This window comes from Patagioenas fasciata, chromosome 2 (assembly GCF_037038585.1).
Source record: "Patagioenas fasciata isolate bPatFas1 chromosome 2, bPatFas1.hap1, whole genome shotgun sequence".
Classification (NCBI taxonomy): Eukaryota; Metazoa; Chordata; class Aves; order Columbiformes; family Columbidae; genus Patagioenas; species Patagioenas fasciata.
The window spans coordinates 23,202,171-23,223,982 of record NC_092521.1 but is presented as its reverse complement, the minus strand read 5'-3'; the positions used below and the strand labels follow the sequence as shown (position 1 = coordinate 23,223,982).

General features: G+C 44.0%; 1 long non-coding RNA gene across 7 annotated transcripts; it reads right to left on the bottom strand.

Annotated features, from left to right (window-relative positions):
• Nucleotides 1-3,705: 3,705 nt before the first annotated feature.
• LOC139827132 (uncharacterized) lies at nt 3,706-21,777 on the bottom strand. Of its 7 annotated transcripts, XR_011737361.1 has the most exons (7): nt 21,450-21,657; nt 20,623-20,886; nt 17,609-17,885; nt 15,572-15,724; nt 14,071-14,110; nt 11,972-12,099; nt 3,706-11,708 (listed from the first exon to the last, which is right to left on the bottom strand). It is a non-coding gene; the product is annotated as an uncharacterized lncRNA (long non-coding RNA). The 7 variants fall into 7 exon arrangements; XR_011737357.1 differs by lacking the exon at nt 3,706-11,708 and having other exon boundaries at nt 11,746-12,099; nt 21,648-21,777; XR_011737355.1 differs by lacking the exon at nt 3,706-11,708 and having other exon boundaries at nt 11,746-12,099.
• Nucleotides 21,778-21,812: the final 35 nt, after the last annotated feature.

Sequence of the window (21,812 nt, the reverse complement as noted above, 5' to 3'; positions counted from 1 at the left end):
CCGTGGTCCAGCTTGCATCTGGAAGTGACTTTCCTACAGTGATGCAGCTCCTGACAGTGTAATTAGTGTCAGTAATGCTGAGATTTCTGGGCAATCCAGCACCAGGGAAAGGCAGGAAACTTGGTGGCTGAGCCACCCACCGTCACTGATCTTGTCCAGACTGGGTCCCCACTGCAGCACTCAGCCATCAGTAGCCCTTGTTCCTCACAGACCAGCCCCATGGCTTTTTCCTTCTGTTAGTTCTAAGTTTTCTCTCTTGTTCAAACAGTCCTAGTCCTTCCCATACCCTCATGTCCATCTTCAGTCTGCTTTGCTGTTACTGCTGTGCCTGGAGGTCCCCTCTACTTGGTCCAGTCTCATCCAAGCAGTCCAGTGCTCCCCATGCTCTGTTTTCCAGTCACAGCCTGTCTGCCCACCTTCCCAGCCTCCATTTTCGCCTCCTGTGCTTGTCATAGTCCACTCCTCTGCCCCATCTCCAGAAAGTCTCCCTTGCAGGACAGTTTGTCTTCACAGGGGGCTTCTGCCCCCAGGGTGGTCGTCTCAGCAGGAGAGTGCTGGAGAGGCAGAGGCATCTGCTCTGAGGCCACACATGGCCTGGCGTGTGCTTGGTGTGGATATAAACCCAGATATATTCAGCTGCTGACATTAGCAACATGACTGCTGAGCAAATGTGAATTTCAAAGGGATTTTCAAGGCAGACTCCTGAAGCAGTACTTTTTTTTCCTCCTGCCTCTCCTGATGCCATGCTAACATTCAGCATCTTTCTCTGAAGTATGGAAATGGCAAAACTGTTCATAAATATGAGAAAAACAAAATTGGACAAAATAGTGTATTTTTCTTTATCCTTACTGTTACATGCAGCAGAAACATTTTAGTTAAAACTTTCTTAATACTAGGTTATCAACCTCAGGCTGATAACTATTTCAGAAAAGTTCTTCCCTAATAGATCCAGTCTGTTGACGGACAGCTGAAGTCCAGGTCTCATGTGTTGTTTCATGGACCCTTACCCGGGTGACAGCAGTCAGACCTTTGATTGTATGAAATGATCTACTGAACTATCTGCTCTTTTCACCTGCCCAGAAAAGCTCATAAAGAGCTGCTGGGTGCAGTAATCTGTTTGCAATGTGCTGGGAGGATGGAGAGGCCTGTAAGTGTCCAGCATTGCTCCCTTCAGCTATTACACACTGGGTAGAGTGAGAAGGACAACAGCAACAGCTGCTGTGGGTTCAGTTATGAATCATGGGAGTGACCTTTCTGTATTTGGTGACTCGGTACTATGGTGACAGAAACTCCACAAACACTTCACAGAGAATAAGGCCACGTGTTTTCCGTTCCTCCTTACGCAGCGTGGTTCTGTCTGAGAATAACCTGTGGTGGTGAACTCCTTTGAGTTGCTCCTTTTCCTATGTTGCCGTCCTGGAATATCCTTTGCTGGAGTGAAATACTACTTCAGATGCCATTTACAATCCAGTTTATCTAGTGTACTCTTGATTGATAGTTACGAGTGAACAACAGAGCTCTTGTACTCTCCAGAGTCCCGGTGTAAAGTACTGTTGTCAGCCTTTTCTACAGAACCCAAATAGCAGGTGGAGTCATCTGCCTCTTAACATGCAATGGGTCATTCATTGTAAGCTTCATTTAGTGATGGCTGGAAGCCTCTTCAAACCAGTGTATGCTTCCAAAGGGTATGTTTAATCACCATGACTGCACTGCTGGAGTGGGAAGGCTGCCTCCCAAACCATCCTCTCCATAGCTTCATCCCTTCAGGTGTCCATTTAGAAAAGCATTTGCTACAATAGCTATTCTTCCAGTCTTTCCAAGTTCTTCATAGCACATTTGTTCCCAAGTCACCTTTAATTGGCACCATTCTTTAAATGTTTACAACTGTTATAGCTACAGTACTGATATAGCAGAGAGCAGCAAGCACCACATAGAAAAGCTTAATTCCTTGTGTTCACAGAAAGCATTTAATAAAGTGAATGGTGAGGCAAAACTCTCTCACAAGGTCACCACTGGTAATGCACTTAATTTCTCTTCTGACTTAATGAGTCTGATCCCTCTGTGAGCATGAAATGTCTTTTTCGCAAGGACAAGAAGAGCACATCACTCAGCACAAACCACAGTTCAGCTTCTCCATGCAGCTCCCCTTGACATTAACAGAAGATGCTTCCAGGACTTCCAGTCTTGCTGAAATCAGAACTCTTTCTACTTACTCCAAATGACAGGGCGATCAAGCCCACAGAGAGACACAAAACCTACAGGCGGGCAGGCAGCTGCCAGAGGGAGGAGAATTCTTCACTGGGCTCTGAGACATTTGTGCTTATTGTGCAGCATGACTATGCAGTATGATCATGACAATGAAATGTCATTGTGTTCCATATCAATGATCATCTTCATGGCCCAGAGGAAGCCACCAAGATGATCGGAGGGCTGAACACCTCTGCTGTGATGACAGGCTGAGAGAGCTGGAGCTGGTCAGCCTGGAGAAGAGAAGGCTTCAGGGAGACCTTACTGTGGCCTTTTAGTACTTGAAACAGGATTACAAAAAAGATGGGGACAGGCTTTTTAGCAGGGCCTGTTGCAATAGGATAAAGGGTAATGGTTTTAAACTTAAAGAGGGGAGATTCAGGTTAGACATGGGGAAGAAATTTTTTACCATGAGGGTGGTGAAACACTGGCCCAGGTTGCCCAGAGAGGTGGTAGATGCCCCATCCCTGTAGACAAAGGCCAGGCTGGACGTGGCTCTGAGCAACCTGATCTAGTTGCAGATGTCCCTGCTCATAGGAAGGGGGGTGGACTAGAGGAGCTTTGAAGGTCCTTTCAAACCCAAACTGTTCTATGGTTCTATGATCCTACGTCTGGTGAACGTGTTGCTCAGAATGCTAAGGGCGCACCCATGCTCAGCAAGACCAAAGCCACATCAGGAACATACAGAACAGAAAGCATTGCTACTGGGCAAATCTGAAGTGCCTTAGATCTTGCACACTACATGGAGTTCCTGTCCTCCATGCCCAAAGGGGAGGTGATCAGAAATGTTAATGTCGCAAGAGTCATCATAGGAAGACGCACCAAAATGTGCAGGACTCTGCAGGTTGTAGAGGTCAGCAATAAATGGGAGACAGAAGGAACGGTTTGCACACTGCTTTACACAGTACCATAGATGCCAAATACCACAAACAAAATGATTATTTGAAGCGCCTCATAACCTGTGGGACTCATGGCTGCATACTATTATGGATGCCAGAAGTTTAGAGGGGTTCAAACGGTGTTCTGACTGACTCATGAAGTCAACTGTTGACTCAAAGGTGTGAAACACATAGGTCCAAGCTCCAGCTGAGGAAGCCTAACATGCAGAGTGGAGGATGCTTGGAAAGGGAAGTGTGTTCACTTCTTTCCGAAGTGCCTGGGGTGGGGACCCTTGGAGGTGCACAGTGCAGGAGACGAGCACTCATCCAACCCAGGACAGATCATTGCATCTTCTTAGGCAGTGGTTGTGGGCTGGGGGAAGGGGTTTGTCATGCATTTCTCAGCACTTTCTGAGGAAGGGTTATATTTTCGCTTCGGTTTGGTCCATGCTGCAGAGATGACTCTGTGCTTCCGTAGTGCTTGCTTGTAGCTTGTGAGGAGTTTGTGAAAATAAATACAAACCTTGCCACTGTGTCAGCTGATAGTCAGGCTTAATGACCATTTATTGGCCCACACACTATTGAGCAAAGAGACTCCCTCTTAATGAAGGTCATACTAAATAACAGTGTACAAATAATGCTTAATGACTCAAAGTGATCCTGTGTCCTTTAAGATCAAGGAAAATGGTCTCTAATTATACATGGATTTCTTCTTTCTCAAATGACATCAACTAGTACACCAAGGATGAAGTCCTTTCAGCCAGAGAAATATGAGTAAAAAAAACATTATTTTTATTAAAAATACAAAATACTTTGTCATCTTAGTGAAATTAGGTTCAAAATAATTACTGTGTGATATAAATAAATATCTATCTGTAATAGCATGCATGTATATAACTAGCAGTGCTTATCGTCTGTGTTTCATAGTTAATAATACTGGACTCACTACTCCAGCTCTGCAGGTGAAAATACATAGACCAGGAAAGAGGATGTGGCTTCTACAAAGGCACACAATAGCTCAATTGTAAAGTATGAAACACGTAAGTGGAAATACACAAACACAGAAGCTTGTTCACAAATGAGAATAAAATATTAAAAGAATGAGCAAACCTTTTTGTTCCTAAAAGAGAAGGGTTGCCTGGTGTGGTAAAAAAAATACCAAACATCTTAAAAACACCTCCAAAGACCCCATTTACATAATTTATACCAGATTCCCTCTGGAGACTCAACATCAGGAGAGGTTTATGCAGGAATCTTCCCTGACTGCTGCAGGAGCTGGAAATGGGGCCATTTGCCACAGATAAAGTGGTTTTATTTGATAAATTCATCAGGCTTGATTTCTTGCTAATGGCAGAGTTGAGGGCAACTGCACATAAGCTGTTTAACCATTTCCAAACCAACTGATACAGGATTTCCTCTCTTCACATATATATCTTGCCAAGTGAACTTCTCAGATGTGCTATATGCTGCTGTGCCTATGCTGGGCTGCCACTGGGGAGCAATGCACACAAAATCCTTGCAGACGACTCCTGAGCCATGCTGGCCACCCGTCAGCATAACTTTTAGACACACACTTCTCAAACCAGCTCTACCCCATCTCAGCTTCTCCCTTCTCTCTCTTTCCTCCCCCCGCTCCATGACACTGTAATCCAGGGGTGTAAAACTAATTTTCACTGGGGGCCACATCAGCCTCATGGTTGCCTTCAAAGGGCCAAATGTAATTTTAGGACTGTAATTTTAGGACTGTATAAATGTTTCACACCACTGCTGTTATCACACTGAATTCTCAATTATTGAGATTCTCAGGGAAGAATCAGAACTTTGCTCTCTCTTGTCAAGGAAAAAAAGGGGCAGCTGCTTGTCACAGTCCTTTCCTCAGTTCCTCTTCTTTTCCACTATTTACTTTACTTCCTTACCTCGCAAACAGCTTAACATCTTCCAGCCTGGGCTAAGCCCAGCCCTTTTGTGCCCTGCAGTCATTGCTGCATCTTTAAGGGAAAACTGATTCCCAGGAATGCTGTGCATGCACATACCTATCTGGGCGCTGCACCCACACCTGCCCACCAGGTAACCCAGCGCCTGCTGGCCCTCACAGCTGCATTCCAGCCAGCAGAGCTATTACTCACTAATTGTTACCTGTCAAACAGGTAAACTAAGCTCTTGGGCCAAGTCCAAACAAGCGTATATTCCCATGAAATCCTAAACTGGCAAACCTTTGACCTTTCTACAGCCCCACTGATGATTTTCTCTGGGACTAACTTAAAACTATTATGATGTCTTTGACAGACAGAAAAAAAAAAAACTGGCATGTTTGGCTATTGCTTATTATGACAAAGCTTTCTTGTACGTGTTAATACCTGCAGAAGAGCAGAGGATTACCAAAACAGGAGAGCAGAGTAGGCAGCCCAACAAACATGGCGTAGCTAATGTCTCCAGAATCATGCGAGCGGGGTGGCTTTCCAAGATCTTGGCAGCGCAGTGCTGATCCAAATGCAGTTTGTGGATGATGAGGAATTAATATGCAAATCCTCCCAAGGCTGAAAAAGTTAGTGTACAAAGTAGCCTGGAGTCATCTGGGAGGGCTGGAACTGGCATTTCCTGTTCATTTCACCCAGTTTAGACTTGCCCTGTCAAGCGTAACAGGATCAGCTCCTGTGGAGCAGGAGGGTCTCTGCACACAGCCCTAGGCAGCAGCCTGTGACTGTGGCCTGGTGAGGCTCTAAAGACAGCTGGCTTTGCCCTCCTTAGTGCTTTCCGAACATGCCAGAGAGAGAAAGCAGTGCAGACCAAACCACTCCATCATAAAGCTAAAACCTCCTGGCTAATTGCACAGAAAAGACATTCCCCTGAAGAAACATACACAGAAAGGCAACCTGCTGTTACTGAAACATCTGTAAGATTTCATATGCTCCTACATCAAAATGCACTAAAATAAAAAATGAGCTTTATTGAAAGAAGACAGCTATAAATCACAACTTTCAAACCAGCACAGATCATAGAATAGTTTGGTTTGGAAAGGACCTTCAAAGGCCATCTAGTCACCTCCCCTGAAATAAGCAAGGACATCTTCAACTACATCAGGTTGCTCAGAGCCCCATCCAGCCTGGCCTTGAATGTCTCCAGGGATGGGGCATCTACCACCTCTCTGGGCAATCTGGGCCAGTGTTTCACCACCCTCATAGTAAACATTTTCCTCCTCATGTCCAGCTTGAATCTCCCCTCTTTTAGTTTAAAACAATTAACCTTTTTTCCTATCACAACAGGCCTTGCTAAAAAGTCTGTCCCCATGTTTCTTATAGGCCCCCTTTAAGTACTAAAAGGCCACAGTAAGGTCTCCCCAGAGCCGCCTTTTCTCCAGGTTGAACAACTCCAGTTCTCTCAGCCTGTCCTCATAGGAGAGGTGTTCCAGCCCTCTGGTCATCTTGGTGGCCTTTGTCTACTGTCTCTAACAGGTCCATGTCTTTCCTGTACTGAGGGCTCCAGAGCTGGACACAGGACTCCAGGTGGGGTCTCACCAGAGCAGAGCAGAGGGGCAGAATCACCTCCCTCGACCTGCTGGCCACGCTCCTTTTGATGCAGCCCAAGACACAATGGGCCTTCTGGGCTGCAAGCGCACATTGCCAGCTCATGTCCAATCTCTCATCCACCAGTACCCCCCCAAGGCCTTCTCCGCAAGGCCGCTCTCCATCTCTTCATCGCCCAGCCTATATTGCTACCGGGGTTACCCCAACCCAGGTGCAGGACCTTGCACTTGGATGTCTCTACTTTACTATGACCTGCTATCTGGCTTGGACTGTAAGTGTTTTGGGACAAGGACTGTGGTACCTATACATTCTCACTGCATGTGATACAATCGAATGACACTTAGGATTCAATAACATGATTCAGTTTCATCATAGCTTCAACCTAGGCGTTGTGTCAAGTCTCCCAGCTGTCAGAGAAGATAACCTAAGAGGGGAGAATAAATAGTATAAACCAGACTGTTATTGGTAATAACAGAAACATGATCTCCCCAACAAGATGGTAATCTTTCTCCACAAAGGTTGCAGGTGGCCTCCATGGTAAGCTTGATTTTGACCTGTCGCTCACCTTAGCTTTACCCCAGTCAAACTAGGCTTCTGTAGATCTCACAGATGTCATCTTAGACATTGACTTTTATTTTGGAATAGATGATTTTTAAATTTTTTAATAGGTGATTTTTTTATTTTTAAAGTTACTTGGAGAAAGCAGTTGTTAGAGAGACCATTTGCAAAGCAAACTGGCTGTTATACTTTATTTGAAGAAGCATTTAAATTTTATACATTATTTGAAAAAGCATTTCTGGTTTTAACTTAACAGAAGCTCCAGACAGAGGTGTGGTGCTTTACTTTGGAAGAGGCTAGTACTTTAATTTGATTTTAGGGGGTTTTAGTTGACATGAAATCGAATATGCTTGCAGAACTTCAGCTCAGTACAGTACCTTCTCTAAATGCTGAGAGACTGGCTCAGAAACCAGAAGAAATCCTGGGTTTTACAGCTGAGCTACCAGGTTTCATGGAGCTGAGTACAGCTTTGAGCTCCTGCAGGCACAATGTGCCATGCATAGATTCCTACAGGAATTGAAAACTCCTCTGCAGCTCTTCCTCTTCAGCTCCTTCACCCGTTTTCTTTACTGCACAGAAAACATTAAAAGAGAAATGATGTCCTGCAAGAGGATGAAAGAAATAACTTTCCCCAGCAGGTTCCCTGCCTCCCAGCCTGTTGAGAAGCGCAAGTGGTAGGTGGTGGGACAATTGGCTGAGTTTTGTTATAGGTGGAACAAATTCAGAAGAGCCCTTCTCCTGTCTTCTCCCCTTACACACAGCCTACCAGAAGGCCACACAGCTCCTCTGCAATACAGGAACTGATCAGACACACTGATCAGACACAGCATCTGGAGATCATTATGTGGATGACTCCCTCTCCCAGAGCCTCCTCTGCACTGAGGGGAGATGGTTGGACTGCTTGTGGCCTTCTGACACCCACCTGCATTGTCTGAGATGCCCATGCGACAGGGCCATTCCCCCAAGTGAAGAGGAGCCCATGGACCAACAACCATTATCAAGCCTTGACTTTAAATGGATGCCATGAAGAAGCAGTTGGTGTTGGCCCTGCTGTCTCCCATCTGGCAGCAGGAGATACCCCAAACTTGGCAGGGAGCAGGAAGGAAGGAGAAGGGGCTGCTTCAATATGCCCAGGAGCAAACGTTTTCTCTTTTGACTCCCGAGAGGAGGCAGCATATTGGCAGAGGCAACCTGCCCACCAGTCCAGAGTCCTCTAAGTTTCCTCTCAAAAGCTGTTGAAGCAAGCAGTGGTCCCTACACAAGCTCCATTCAGCTGAGTATACTTGATCTGGGATTTTTCCCCCTTTTCACCTCACAATGAGATTAAACAGATGTCTTATCTGCTCCTTGCCAGCCTCCAGCATAGAGTGTTTTTCAGCTTGTAGCACAGTCACTGAATTCCCATGCAGTGTCAGTCACTGCACTAATCAGCATCCACTAAGTATCTTGATGTTACTATCCAGTAGTATCTGAAACCATCAATAACAGTACCCACAGGTATTTTGCTTAAGATAAAAGGAAAGATATCTTAAAAGATAACTAATAAAGGGGTGTCCATTTAAAAAACATCATGTGAAAACTGACAGCTGCATTACTAATACCCACCTAGAACCAGCTGGAAATGATTTGGCCAGAAAATGCTGATTTTTCCTGTATCTCTCATTCCTGTTTTAACAAACATTTACTGAACAAAGAGCAAGGTTTCAGGAATTCGTCGCTCCACACAGGCTATTAAGATTCCTGAAGCACCTGGGCTCTCAGGGCTGCCCTGCAAGCTGGCTTTATCCATGGTAGAGCTGACTGTCTGGGGCTGCTGTATCTATACTCTCTACAGGATTTTTGAGAGTAGGCCAGAATAGCTCAAAGTTTGAGTTTTTTCTTTCAGACCTGTAGAAGAACTTCTATGTCTGAAAGTCTGTTAACTTTTCCCAACTACATATGTGGTCAAACAAGATATTAGCTCTGCCAGCAAACCTTGCCTCTCCCCATAGCATCACTTTTACAACAACTTGGCTACTATATGAAGGATGTCCTCTTTGTAATTAGCTCTTACTGAGATCACGGATGATTTAACTTTTTCTCAATAGCTGGAGAAGAAGGCTTATTGACTGAAGGCTAAGAGAACTGGACTAGAAGTGGCTATGTACTGATCTCCAGAAAAGCTGACTCTACAACCAGTTCACACAGTCCGAGGCCACTTGCCTGTGACCATGGCCTTCTTACGTTAGCCCACTTCTGACTCCAGCTTGAGCAAAACTGCATTACTCAAAGAGCTGGTGACATGGAAAGAAAATTTTCTAGCTTCTGTGGTGTTCAGAAGTGAACCATCCTGGTATGTCTCCTCAATGTCTGTGTGAGGTTTAATACTAGTTTAATTGAGAGTGTGCAATAGTTTAAAGCTGTGTTTACACTTGTTTCAGATTTGGAAAACCAAATGTGGGAAAAGAAGAAAACATGTAATTCTCCGGAGCTACAAACAACCTTCTTAAATTAAGTAATAAACAAGGGATTCTCAAAGAAAATGCAAAACAACAGAGAAAAATAGATGTGTGCCTAAGCAATCAAAGCTCTGATTAGTTCAGTGGTATCAGTGATGCATCAGTGACACCAATTCCTACAATTATACGTCTCTCTTTTTGTAAAGGCCAACCTCTTAGACTCATATGAGATAAGTGTATTATTTAAATCTCTGATTCTTTTACTTCATTTGTACACCAGGGAAATGCTTGAGAGGGAAATACAAGGACACTGACAGATGAAAGCTCTATTTTTTAAATGTCATGATTCTAAAACATAATGCAAGGATGAGGGTGCCACCACCTGTATGCATTAACTTCAGAATCTAAAGCAGGATTTGAAGCTCAGGGCCTCCAGAGTGTGTTGTGTCATCTGCTGCAAACATGGCATGAAAGAGGCAGAAAGTAAGAAAACAAGACTTATGCATTTGTTAAAAAGAAAAAAGAGCTCAGTTCTCAAATGCCTGTATCTTTGCTGTGGCTCAGGACACAGCAAGCCACCTAGAAAGCAGTATCTTTGACACTTTCTGTGCAGGTTTAGGAGAGCCTGATACAGCACTGACACTATAGCTTCCCATCATCACAGTCTGCTGTCTGCAATAGGGGTTCCATTGCCAGTATCGGGCAAGAATTTATTCCATGGGCCAAACTGCCTGTTCTCAGTGTGAGATAGCTGGGAGGAGTGCACTCCAGCTCCCAGCCACTAATTAGCTGCTAATCTCATGCACTAAGATTCCCACACACCATGCAGGCTTCCTTCGGTGATTTTTCAATTAGCATCATAACACACCGAGCTTTGAAAGCTTTGTGTGTATTTATCTTTTCTTCCAATTGTCAGGGCCAGCAGACATAAATGAAACCAATTTAAGAGCATCAGTGTGTCTATTATTTGGCAGCTATTAGCCTAAATTGACATAATCCTCTCTCAGCTAAGAGTTAAGACATTTATGTTAACCTGGGTATGACTTAGTTGTATTCTTTCACAGAAAATGTAAGAAATCATGTAGGTAGTGCTACAAAACTGGAATGCACTTCCACATACAGAAATATCTGTCCCTATTGCACTGATGTGTCATATCTAGAGGTAGATGATACAAGTCTGCTGAACGTAGGAGGGCAAAACCAGCATGTTGATCAGACCGAAGAGGGGCTGTACACTGTGAATGTTAAGGGAACTTCAGGAGAGGAGCAGGCATGTGGTATGGGGAGAAGAGCCTGTGAAGAAATCATTGTGTTTGAATCCTAGTCTAAAACCAGAGACCAGGGCTAAGGAACTTGCTGTAGCCCTCAGCATCATGCAGGCAGCAGCACTCACCTGCAAACAGACTGAATTTTACCCTGTAGGGCCCCATCAGCAGCTCACAAAATTAAAAAGATTCTCAGTGGACTCCACCCACTACAGAATCAGGCCTTCTGAACGAGCAGTGTAGCGCTTCAAAGGAGAAAATGACAATTGGGGCTTAGAGTGGTCTAATGCCAGAGGAGGCTGAAGACATACTAGGAAAGTGATGGGTCAGTAAAGTGCAGGTCAAGCAATTTCCTGGACACAAAGGCAATGACTACACACATATGTAACAAAAAATCCCAATTCCTTCACACTGCCTTCACTTATATGTGTTGGCTGATACAGGCAAGCCTACAGCCAGGTTGCCACTGGCTACAGCCTTACTGCTATTGAAATTTTAACTACTGTATTGTCATATCTCTGCATCCAACTCTCAATCCACCCAGTTCCATTGTCATTGCCACCAAGCTCTACTTACTGGAACCAACAGCTGCTGGTGGTGTAATTCTCTGCATTAACAGGCAATCTCTGGGCAGAGGCACTTCAAAGCAAACTCCCCAGGCTCAAAAGTTTTCACCCATTATAGTGCGATTGGTTGTTTACACTGAGGTAACCGGTGTGTGTATAATCGCCCTTGTTTACATTGAAGATTTTCAGATATCCTTGTTCTTCCTGTCCCCTCCCTGTCCTGACGGAAGTTCTGTAACCCAAAGAGAACAGCATAGATCCAGGCTGGGTTTGGAGGGCCATAGCATAGAATTTAATCCCAAGCATTTAAAGCTAACAGAATGTGAGCACTAGCCAGCTGTCAAGTCACTTCTAAAGCAAAGAAAAGAGATGCAGTACAAAGGACAACTCGAGTGACTAGCATTCTTCATAATACTGTGTATAAAACACAGGCACAACACCTTCTACATGTACATCTTTTGAAAGAAAAAGGTGGTCATTTCGCCTGTGACTTACACCTTCTTGATCAGATAGCTGCACTCATCCATGCACTTCTATGAATTCACTGGGCCTACAGCAATGCTGATGTTGTGGATTGTCTTGTGCTTGCAGAAATTCACCACCACTCCAGCCACTGGAGGAAGCTGAAAGGTACAAGAAACAGATGATGCCAGAGCTGCTGGTGATGCCATGACCCTCTAATGCCAAGAGATGCCATGTGAGCCAGCCATGTGTGAGACTCCAGGAGAAATGGGCTGTGCAAATGCTGTAATTAATTCCCTATGCTTACACCTGGAAGGCTCTCATTCATCCCAAACAGAAAAGACTGCTTTGCATGTACTTTCACAATCACTTTAACCCAAAGTTAAAACCAGGCTGCTGCCAAAAGAGGTGGGCTCACCTTACAACTGCCACCCCCTTCCTTTTGTTGGCTCCAGCACTCCCACAGTTTGGGAATGGAGTTTTAGGGGGCCAAACCAGCCTACTTACCTGCTTGAAAACTAACACTATGAAAAAAAAAAAGGACAAAACCAAACCAGTTTTCAGTAAGATGAAAGAGCAAGGCTGCTGCTGTGACACAAGAGGGCAGAAATGCATGACCTAGGGTAAGAAAGAAAGACCCTTTTGGCAGGCACATGCTCATGCATTTATCTGTTAGGAATCTCAACAAAATATGCTTTATTCAACTTCACAGCAAGAAGGAGGGTTGAAGCATGCAGTTATCCCCCCTCACCTCACAAACAAGATTCCAGGAAAGCCAGGGTGACAGGTCCTTCTGACATTCTCTTGTGTCCTGTTTTTTACTCAAGTTACCGCCTGCTTATCGCTGTGACTTTGGGGATACCACAGGAAGCCCCACTATATGGGATTACTTCCTGCTCCACTGCATTGTGGTACCAAGCTCAATGCCCACCACCTGCACTGCATACATACATAAGACTGAGAAAGATTTTATCGACAGTTATAAAACTCTGTTGAGAATGGCCTCCACTCTGCCCAAGGCAAGACCTGTCCTTGAAGCCAACTATGATACCGCATCATAGTTGTCCTGTGTAGACAGATACTGATGTCAGCTTGTAGTTAACAGTGTGATGTTTGAAATTCAACCCATGCTGCACTCAGGCTGGACAAATTAGCTCTGATAAAATGAAACAAAGACATTTGGGTTTAAAATCCTACATTTCAAATGTAGTTTGTCTATTTTGTGAGTGCAATTCACCCTGAATTGTTTTCCCTCTGTAAACTCTATCTTCAACTTCACTAGTGATTTAAACCAAAAAAAGGGCAAGGTTAGACTGAGAAAAGCACCTTACACTCTCTCAAGCACTGCCTGGGAGCCCATGGGAGGGCTGACGGATTCTGCTAGGCAGCAGGTTTAACGAGCAGTTAGGCATGATGATGTTTCAGGAGCTAAGAATACACAAGGCTCTCAAGACTCTGGCAGGAGTTTTTCAAAACATGTAATCCCTGCCTGTGCAGTTTAAAAATAAATGTATTGTAATCTGGGAAATTTACTGGTTTCACTGGGAGTACAAGAGTTCTTTCCAGGAGTCAGGCTGGAGTATTCAGCAAACTACCTATCTGCAGCTGGCAGCAGCCTGGGATTTGGGCAAGGGGTAATAAATTCCTGGCTCTGCACAGATTCTTCACACAACCTTTGGCAAGCCCGTCACTGAAAAACCTCACATATAAAACAGAGAGGTGCTGCATGTACCTTCCCACGTCTGCATCACGCACCTCCTTTGAAAGCTTCACAGGTCAGGAACTGTCTCTGGCAGTTGGTATCTGGGCTGTGAGAGCTTGAGCAACTTTTCCATGATACCAAATGTATTTGCCTTGGGGCTAGGAGACTGCAGGGTGTCAGTTTGGCCTCCCTCACACACAGATTTTCTGAACCTTTGAATGTGTCCTCCTGCACCCAGCTCACTCTTGAATGACACAGCCCAAATATATGATTTTGCCTCTCTCTCCAAGCACCTTAACCATGGCATTGATTATGCAGGGGAGTAATTCATACCCCCAATGACGATAAACCAGGGTTTGCCTTCCCTTGAGAAGTCCTGGTACTCAGATCAAAGTTTATGGTGAAATAAGTAGCAACATACACATCTCACCTCCACCCTTGGCCTCAGGGCAATTGCTCATGTGTGGGAGCTGGAGAAAAAAGAAGTAAAAAAATGTAAATGTAAATCTGCCTGCTTTGCCCCTCACACCCAAACACTCTATATAAACAAACAGCCATCTCCAGGTACTGTTTTCAATCAGAGACAAGCAAATACGAAACGTCTCTGTCCTGGAGCCACATAAAATATCTTATCTACAGAATACTTTCACCTTGCTTCTTCCTGAAGCTAAAATTTCCACTTACTTGGGAAAAAGAAACAAAAATGTAAGGGAAAAGCACAGATGTTGTAAATCTGTTTATTCTGAGAGATTTGCTCTCTGTATTGAAACAAAGAAAACAAAATCTGCACTGCAACTCCTATTTACACACAGTGTCTAGGGCATGACAAGATAAAAAGTTTCTGCATCCTTAATGAACTGAGAAAACACGGATATTTTGTCTGATCCTTCTCCTAAACAAGAGATTCAGAGAAACAAAGGTAGGGTTATAAAGCAGCATAAGCCACAGCCAGGGAACACAGCTTAAGGAGCTGGAATTACCTAGTAACTCCAATCTGCATTAAAAAACAATGAAAAAAATCAATAATGGATCAGGCAGTGTAGTAATGCACACAAGGAACTGAGGCACTGCAAAAGAAAAATGAGATGTAAAAGAACTTGGAACGAGCACATCAAAGCTATGTGCTGAGAGCCTGATCCCTGGGACTTGCTAGCCCACAACACAAGGGTGGAACAAGACAGTAGTAGTTATCACATCTCCCTGGGTGTCAGGGAAGTCCTTCCAGCTGTAGAGGAACAGCAAAATCTACTTTTGCAGCAGTCTGAGATAAAGCAGGCTTGTAGGTGCATGTAGGGCATGTGCATTGTATAATATAAACACGGTATCACTGAGATGGTGAACCTGATAGGATAGGCTGATGAAGCAGCTGCAAGGGATCTAGAACTGGGTTCTTCCCCAAACCACAGACTAAATGATCTTGAAGCTCCTGAGCACTGAAGAACCAACCCAGGCTACAAGAAAGGCCAATGATTATGTCAACAAGCTCTGATTCTACATTGCCCAAAAAGCCTGATGGAATAATATTATATACTGCCTTTATGTTTATGGATGAAACCATCTGGAGGCTTTTTTCTGAAATACTCCTCTATTTCAAACAGAATAGCAATAAGTAGAAAGTGACACCACTACACCTGTTTGTAAAGGTACTAAAAGCAGAGCTGACAAAGCTTAAATAGAAACACAGAGCCACATGGTCTAGTGACCTTTCCATAGAAAAAGGCACTGCAGAGATCTCCTGGCTCCAACACTGGTTCCTTTTGTGTCACCAGACAATCCTCTTTATCCTCTGCCCTTCAGATAAAGTAATATTTGCCTGCTCTTGAGGGCAGCCACAAGGATAAATGAGCAACGGCCCAGGGGCTATCAACCCCACCTCTTATTCAGTAGATTCTGAAAGCAGCTTTCTCCATTTGCTATGATTTCTTAAGTACCTTGCTATTTGATTATAGTATTGACGTATTTTGAAGGAAAACCACATTGATTCTACATGAACAAGATGATACATCCACAGCTGTTTCCCAACTCCTGCTGCTCTGATTGGAAAGTATTTCTGCAGATTCTTTGAGCTGCATTTACTCTAGTTCCTGAGTGTGGGAAAAGTAAACAAGCAATTGTTTATATGCCATCCTTCAACTTCTGAATGCTGGAACACTTACATCTACTTTAGGACAGACTGTTAGAGGAAGAAGAGACACATTTGTCATTGTTTTTAGAATGCTTCTTATTGCAGTGCAATATTTTAGACCTGTGGAGCTACTATATTTTTTAAACTCTCAACATGCTCATAACAAATGCAAAGACATTTGAAGCCTTAAGATTCTCCACATGTTGATCACATCTCTATTTCAGATTCCTTTATAATGATACTCTGTAAGTCATAATGGTTCAAGAATGGACTGATGAGAGCTGGGAGCAGCAGCCTCCTCAGTGGCAAACACTGTCTTGGCCATTCCCAGTCCCCAGTGACAGGCTTTCAGTCGGGGCCTCCACAGAACTTAAGAGAAGGCCAGTCCACCTCCCCCAGGCACCTACTGCAGTACCAAGAGCAACTGTGGGCTCATTTTGTACAGCTGGGGGAATTCTGTGTTATGAAAATGAAAGGAGAAAAGAAATGAGAGAGGAAGATTGGGAAGAAGGGGTGAAGGGGGGGGAAGGGGGGGGGGAAGAGGAGGGGGGGAAGGGGGGAAAAGGGGAAGGGAAGGGGGGGAAGAGGGGGGGAAGAGGGGGGAAGAGGGGGGGAAGAGGGGGGGAAGAGGGGGGGAAGAGGGGGGGAAGAGGGGGGGAAGAGGGGGGGAAGAGGGGGGGAAGGGGGGGGAAGGGGGGGAAGAGGGGGGAAGAGGGGGGAAGAGGGGGGAAGAGGGGGGAAGAGGGGGGAAGAGGGGGGAAGAGGGGGGAAGAGGGGGGAAGAGGGGGGAAGAGGGGGGAAGAGGGGGGAAGAGGGGGGAAGAGGGGGGAAGAGGGGGAAGAGGGGGGAAAAACTTTAATTTTGAGAAAAAAAGGGGAGGAGGGGGGAAGAGAGAAAAAACTTTAATTTTGAGAAAAAGTTGGTTTTAAACTACTATTGGTGATTAAAAATAAATCTTCAAAGAAAAAAATGTTATATAGCTATTACGACAATTTTCTTCTTACATTCCCCAGGAACTGTTCACAACCTAAACAAACTAACAGCATTTTACCTTCATCCCAAAATAGTTTAAATTAGGATTAATCAAAATGTGTCTATGAATTTGCAGTTTTGTTCTACGATGATGCAAAGATCCTGTTGATTAACACAGGAAGCTGGATGAAGAAGATGCACTCAACATTTTTCTCACAGGTTAGGTTATTTAGGTTCTCTAGCTCTGCCCCATAATGTCACCACACAATTTTAACGTCAGCTTAATTAAATATTTCCAGAGTCCCAGATCCCACATCATATTAAATTGTCTTTCAGAGATGCCTTAGTATTCTTTTTCACACTACGGTTTTACATTAAAAGCAAAACTACCGTCATTAGGTGACCTAACTGTATTTTCCACATGTTTCAAAATGCTTGAGTGAATCACTAAAAAAAATTATATCAGGCAGGTCAAAGCACCTGCAGAAAAGCTATCGTTCTATATTAAATTATATTAAATTTGTTCCAAAACTGTAAGTAATCTTTATGAAGTGGATTGGTACTTTAATGTCTGCTAATCAAGCATGAACCTAATATTCCAATCTATTGTCAGATTTTGCCACCTTATTAGCTGTATCAACATCTCAATCCTGAAAGGATTTCCATGCTGTGAGCTATTCGCATCACTAAAAATTAGTTCTTGTTTTAAGCTGAAACAACATTGTGTGTCACACTGTCTAATTCTACACTCAGATGAGCAAAATGAAACTAAATAAAGTCCCTCCTTTTTTTCCTTACATCTTTCCATACTGCTTTGATGACTCTAAAAGAAATTCAAATTATCATTTCAAGTACAAAGTGCCACACTCACCTCCACACCTTACCCTGTGGCCACAAAATGCTTGATATTCCCTGGTCCTCCATGCTGCTGAACTGCTGCTGTCATGCTTGACATGGAAGCAGGTGAGAGCTCGAGGTTGCTAAAGGGATCCCAGCAGATCTGTTTGGGGAGCACAAATTGCAGTTTCCAAGCAGTAGTACAGAAATTCACGAGTACTTGTCATGAATCACGAAATCCCTCTATTCTGGTGTCAAGGTTTAAGGCTTTAAACAAAACCAGGACATCTGGTAAGACTTTCATAGTTTCACTGTGAAGCATTAAAAATAAACTGTTATTAGGATCTTGGTTACTTAGAATTACTTCTTAAAGTTAACAGGGCAGAGTAATTCACTCTTAGAGCATAAGAATGATCTATTCAGGGTACAGGAGGGTTGCACTGAAATCTTTTAAGCTTATTTTGATGCACATGATGGTTTCATTGAAGTCAGTTGAGGATCACAGTCTTCTCAAATTCCAGTAAATACAGTTTCATACAGAAGACAACTACAAAGGAAAAGCTATGGGGAGGATTAGCAGTAAATGTTGCATATCACAAAATTAGAAGGTAGGTGTTTGTCTTTGAACTTACTGTGAGAGTGTACGTTTTATATCAACAGGCATCACTGACATAGAAAGACACAAATAAAAATATGTGGTAATCGCCTACTAAAAGCAGTTGTTTTCAAACGTCTGCTCTCTCATTGAACTGTTTTACAATGCTGTTTTGACATAAATATCTCCCTAACATCTTTTATCACATAGACTTCTTTTAATAGTTTTCTGAAAGATATTTTAGGTACTTAGCGCAATTAGTAAACCTAGTTAAGTCTTATTTGCACACTCTATTTCCTTTAACCAGTGCTGGCAAGTTCAAACAACATTGACACTAGCTGCTATGCAGTAAATAGTGTAAGCATGAGTTAAAGCTTTAGACAGTTGAAAGCTACACTGAATCCTTACAACATCACAAAAAATATCAGCTGCTGCTCAAACAAAGAAGTAAGCACAGTATGAAAACCAGTAGTTTACTATACTATTTTAAACTTTTCCTGTACACTCTAAAGACAAGTCCTAGATTTTCAATAATGTATTTATTGCATTACTATTTCATTTTTGCTCTACACAGCCTTTATTCTACAGGAAGTGAAACCGGTCTGACCAGAAATAACATTAACTGATTTTTCAATGACTAACAGATTAGTTTATAATAATCTTGGAGATCATGAAGAATGAGCATCGGGCTGGATTAGGTAGGACTTGTCTGACCTGCTCAGCTAGAGGTGGACTCCCAACACTTTGAATTTGATTCCAGTCTGCAGTCTGAAGCAGAAGGTTCATCCAGAAAATGATGAGCCTTATGCCTAGCTATCTAGGTAAAATAATCTTCAGAGTATATTTTTCCATCTAAGCAAGTCACAGCCAAATAATAGTTGTCATCCTCCACAACCTCAAATCAAGAGTGCATTACTGCATTTTCCACTTATATCCCTAACTTTGACCTTGGAACATCTTCTAAGATGGTGAACAGTAATTTAGTCTCCCGACTGCCTCATGTTATGAGAATCTCTCCTGAGAGCAAGCTGCTAAAAGCAGTTTTGTATTTGACCCAGTACTAGAACAACAAACTCCATTTCAGTTTGAGTTACGGTTTGGGTTTGGTCCAGGACTGCAGATGGCATCAAATGCAGTTTTCTTTCTTGTAAAATCACACATCACCAGCATTTCTACCTTGGCAAGGGTGGCATTTTGAAAAGTGCTCATCACTGATCTCTCTTTCTTCCTATACATTTCATATAGAAAAAAAAAAAAAAAAGGAAAAAAACCCCAACATCCAACTATGTCTCATAATTGAAAAATTCAAGAAGAGAAAGAGGATACCTGAATTGACGTTAATCCTATTGATGGTGCTCAAACAGGTAACCTTTTCAGGTCTCAAAGTTTCTTTCAGCGTAACAAATATTTGGGAAAGAAACCTTATCATTTCTGCAGTTAACAGGGGGCTTCACTAACTTAAACTGTTACAGCATTCTACTATTTTATCTCCCAAACAACTCAGAGTACCTCACAGTAATATTCTTGAGAGGCTCAACTTGTTTGAAGATTACATAGTAAGTCTGTATTCAAAATTACTGCATCATCTGTAATCAATAAATTATTCTGTTTCTCTTCTGTACTTTATGAAGCTTTATGGCTTCCTCAAAATGTATTATACAAAATATTACATACAAGTATTGTTATGCATAATGACCTACAAGTTCAATATCAGTATTTTTGTTCAAAATTCAGGCCACATTAGCAACTTCTGATTAAATTTACAGATTGTACAATAATGTTTCTTTCATGTGATTGGTGAATGGAAGAAGAGAAAGGCTATTATCTTGTGCTCAATCAAAGCACCATTAATCTAGCTAAAGTATTTTTCTAATTATGTTCAGTTAAATGATAGAAATCTTCTCTATGTTTAGTTAGTCAGCTATGTTTAAGTTGACTTTAAACTGATTTATACTGAATTGGCTTAATTTGGTTAGTTACTATGAATGCAGATAAGGCCTGAGACCCAGAAAGAGATATTTGTGCCTGATTGCAATCCCATAATTCCAAAGACTTCAGAAAGTCAAGATTCCAGCTGCCGGAGTAGGTGAAAGAAGATCAGGCCCCAGATCACAATATATTTTTAAATATATATGTGTATGTACGTATACATATATATTTGGTTATACAAACATATTTTTCTATGAATATCCCTTCTACTGCATTCCCCTGTCACCTGAAACTAAAGGTAAAAAATGGAAAATGCCCTCACCTAAGACAGTATCCATTTCATGGTTTTGGCATCATTCAGCTAATTTTCTTGCAAAGATCACTAAGTAATAAAATGGTCTATCCTATAAAACGGTGCATTCTTCACATATATAGCACTATTTGTACAGTAGAGATCACCAGCAGTATAGGAAGATGTCTGCAGGAGGACAGCTGGTAGCAGGAAGAATTAGTTGGGTTCTGACCTGTCTCTGGTGGAGGAACGGGTACTGATAACAGTTGAGAGTAGATGGAAGTCTCTTCGCTACCTTTCCACTCCATCTTCTTTAACTGATGCAATGGGGGGAGAAGCCCTCTTTCTCACCTTCCTCGTCAGCTGCTGCCCACGCAGCCCCATCCTGGCCCTTATAAGCCCACTTGGGTCTTTAGGGCAAAGTATACAGTTGCATGTAGTAGACTGAAGGGTGACTAACGGTTTGATGGCACAGTCCTCTCTATCCACTTTGCCCCTGCATAACAAAGAATTCCTCAATAAACACCCCGTTGTAGCTTTCCCATTCTCACTCCAGCTTTCCCCTGCCGACAAACGGACTCTTCAACCCTCTCAGATCCACACACTGGGTCTCCTGGGACCACTTCACCCCTCCGTTGTGAGATGCCTTCCGCACCAAGACATTCACCAACATCAAGCCCGGCCTGCCCCAACCCTAGGCTAAGGTAAAAAAAAAAAAAAAAATCCCTGAAACTAAACAAAAACAAGTAAAAAAACCCCCACCAAACTGACTACGAAAGTGTCCTGCGAAGGCCGACACCTCCTGGGCACGATCCCACGACAGCCACGTGCCAGCGGCAGCAGCCGGGGGATTTTGGGCACGGCTTCTCGTTCCCGCCGCCGGCCCGGCGCACGAAGCCGGCAGCAAGCGGCACGGCCGGCCCCGTGAGCGGCAGCCCCGCCGGCCCGCCCGGCCGCCCCGTTCCGTCGCGCCCGCCACACGCGTCTCCTCAGCCTCGGCGGCGCGCGGCAGCCAACGGCCGCTGCGCGAGGCACCACCGGCCCGCCGCCTCTCCTCACCGCGCCTCCCCAGAGCGGCCGGGCGCCTCTGCCGCGGCCAGCGCGCTCCGTCCGTGGCGGAGGAAGGGAGAGGTTGTTTCACGGTGGAACTTCCCGCCGCCGCCGCCGCCCCCTTCCCCTCCTCGGCGGCGGCCCCCGCGGCTACCTCCCGGCGCGGCGCGGGCGCGAGGTGCGTTACCTGGAGCTCAGCGGCCTTACCTGTGCGCGCCTCTTCCAATGGCAGCGCACCTGCCGGCCCGCGCCGCCCAATCAGCTGGCGGCTCGTCCCTCTGCCCCGCTCCTTTAGTGAAAGAATCCAGCGCCGCTTGGGAAAGTTACCTGTGCGCGCCCGGCCCGGCCGCTCTCCGCGCCTCGCCTCGCCGG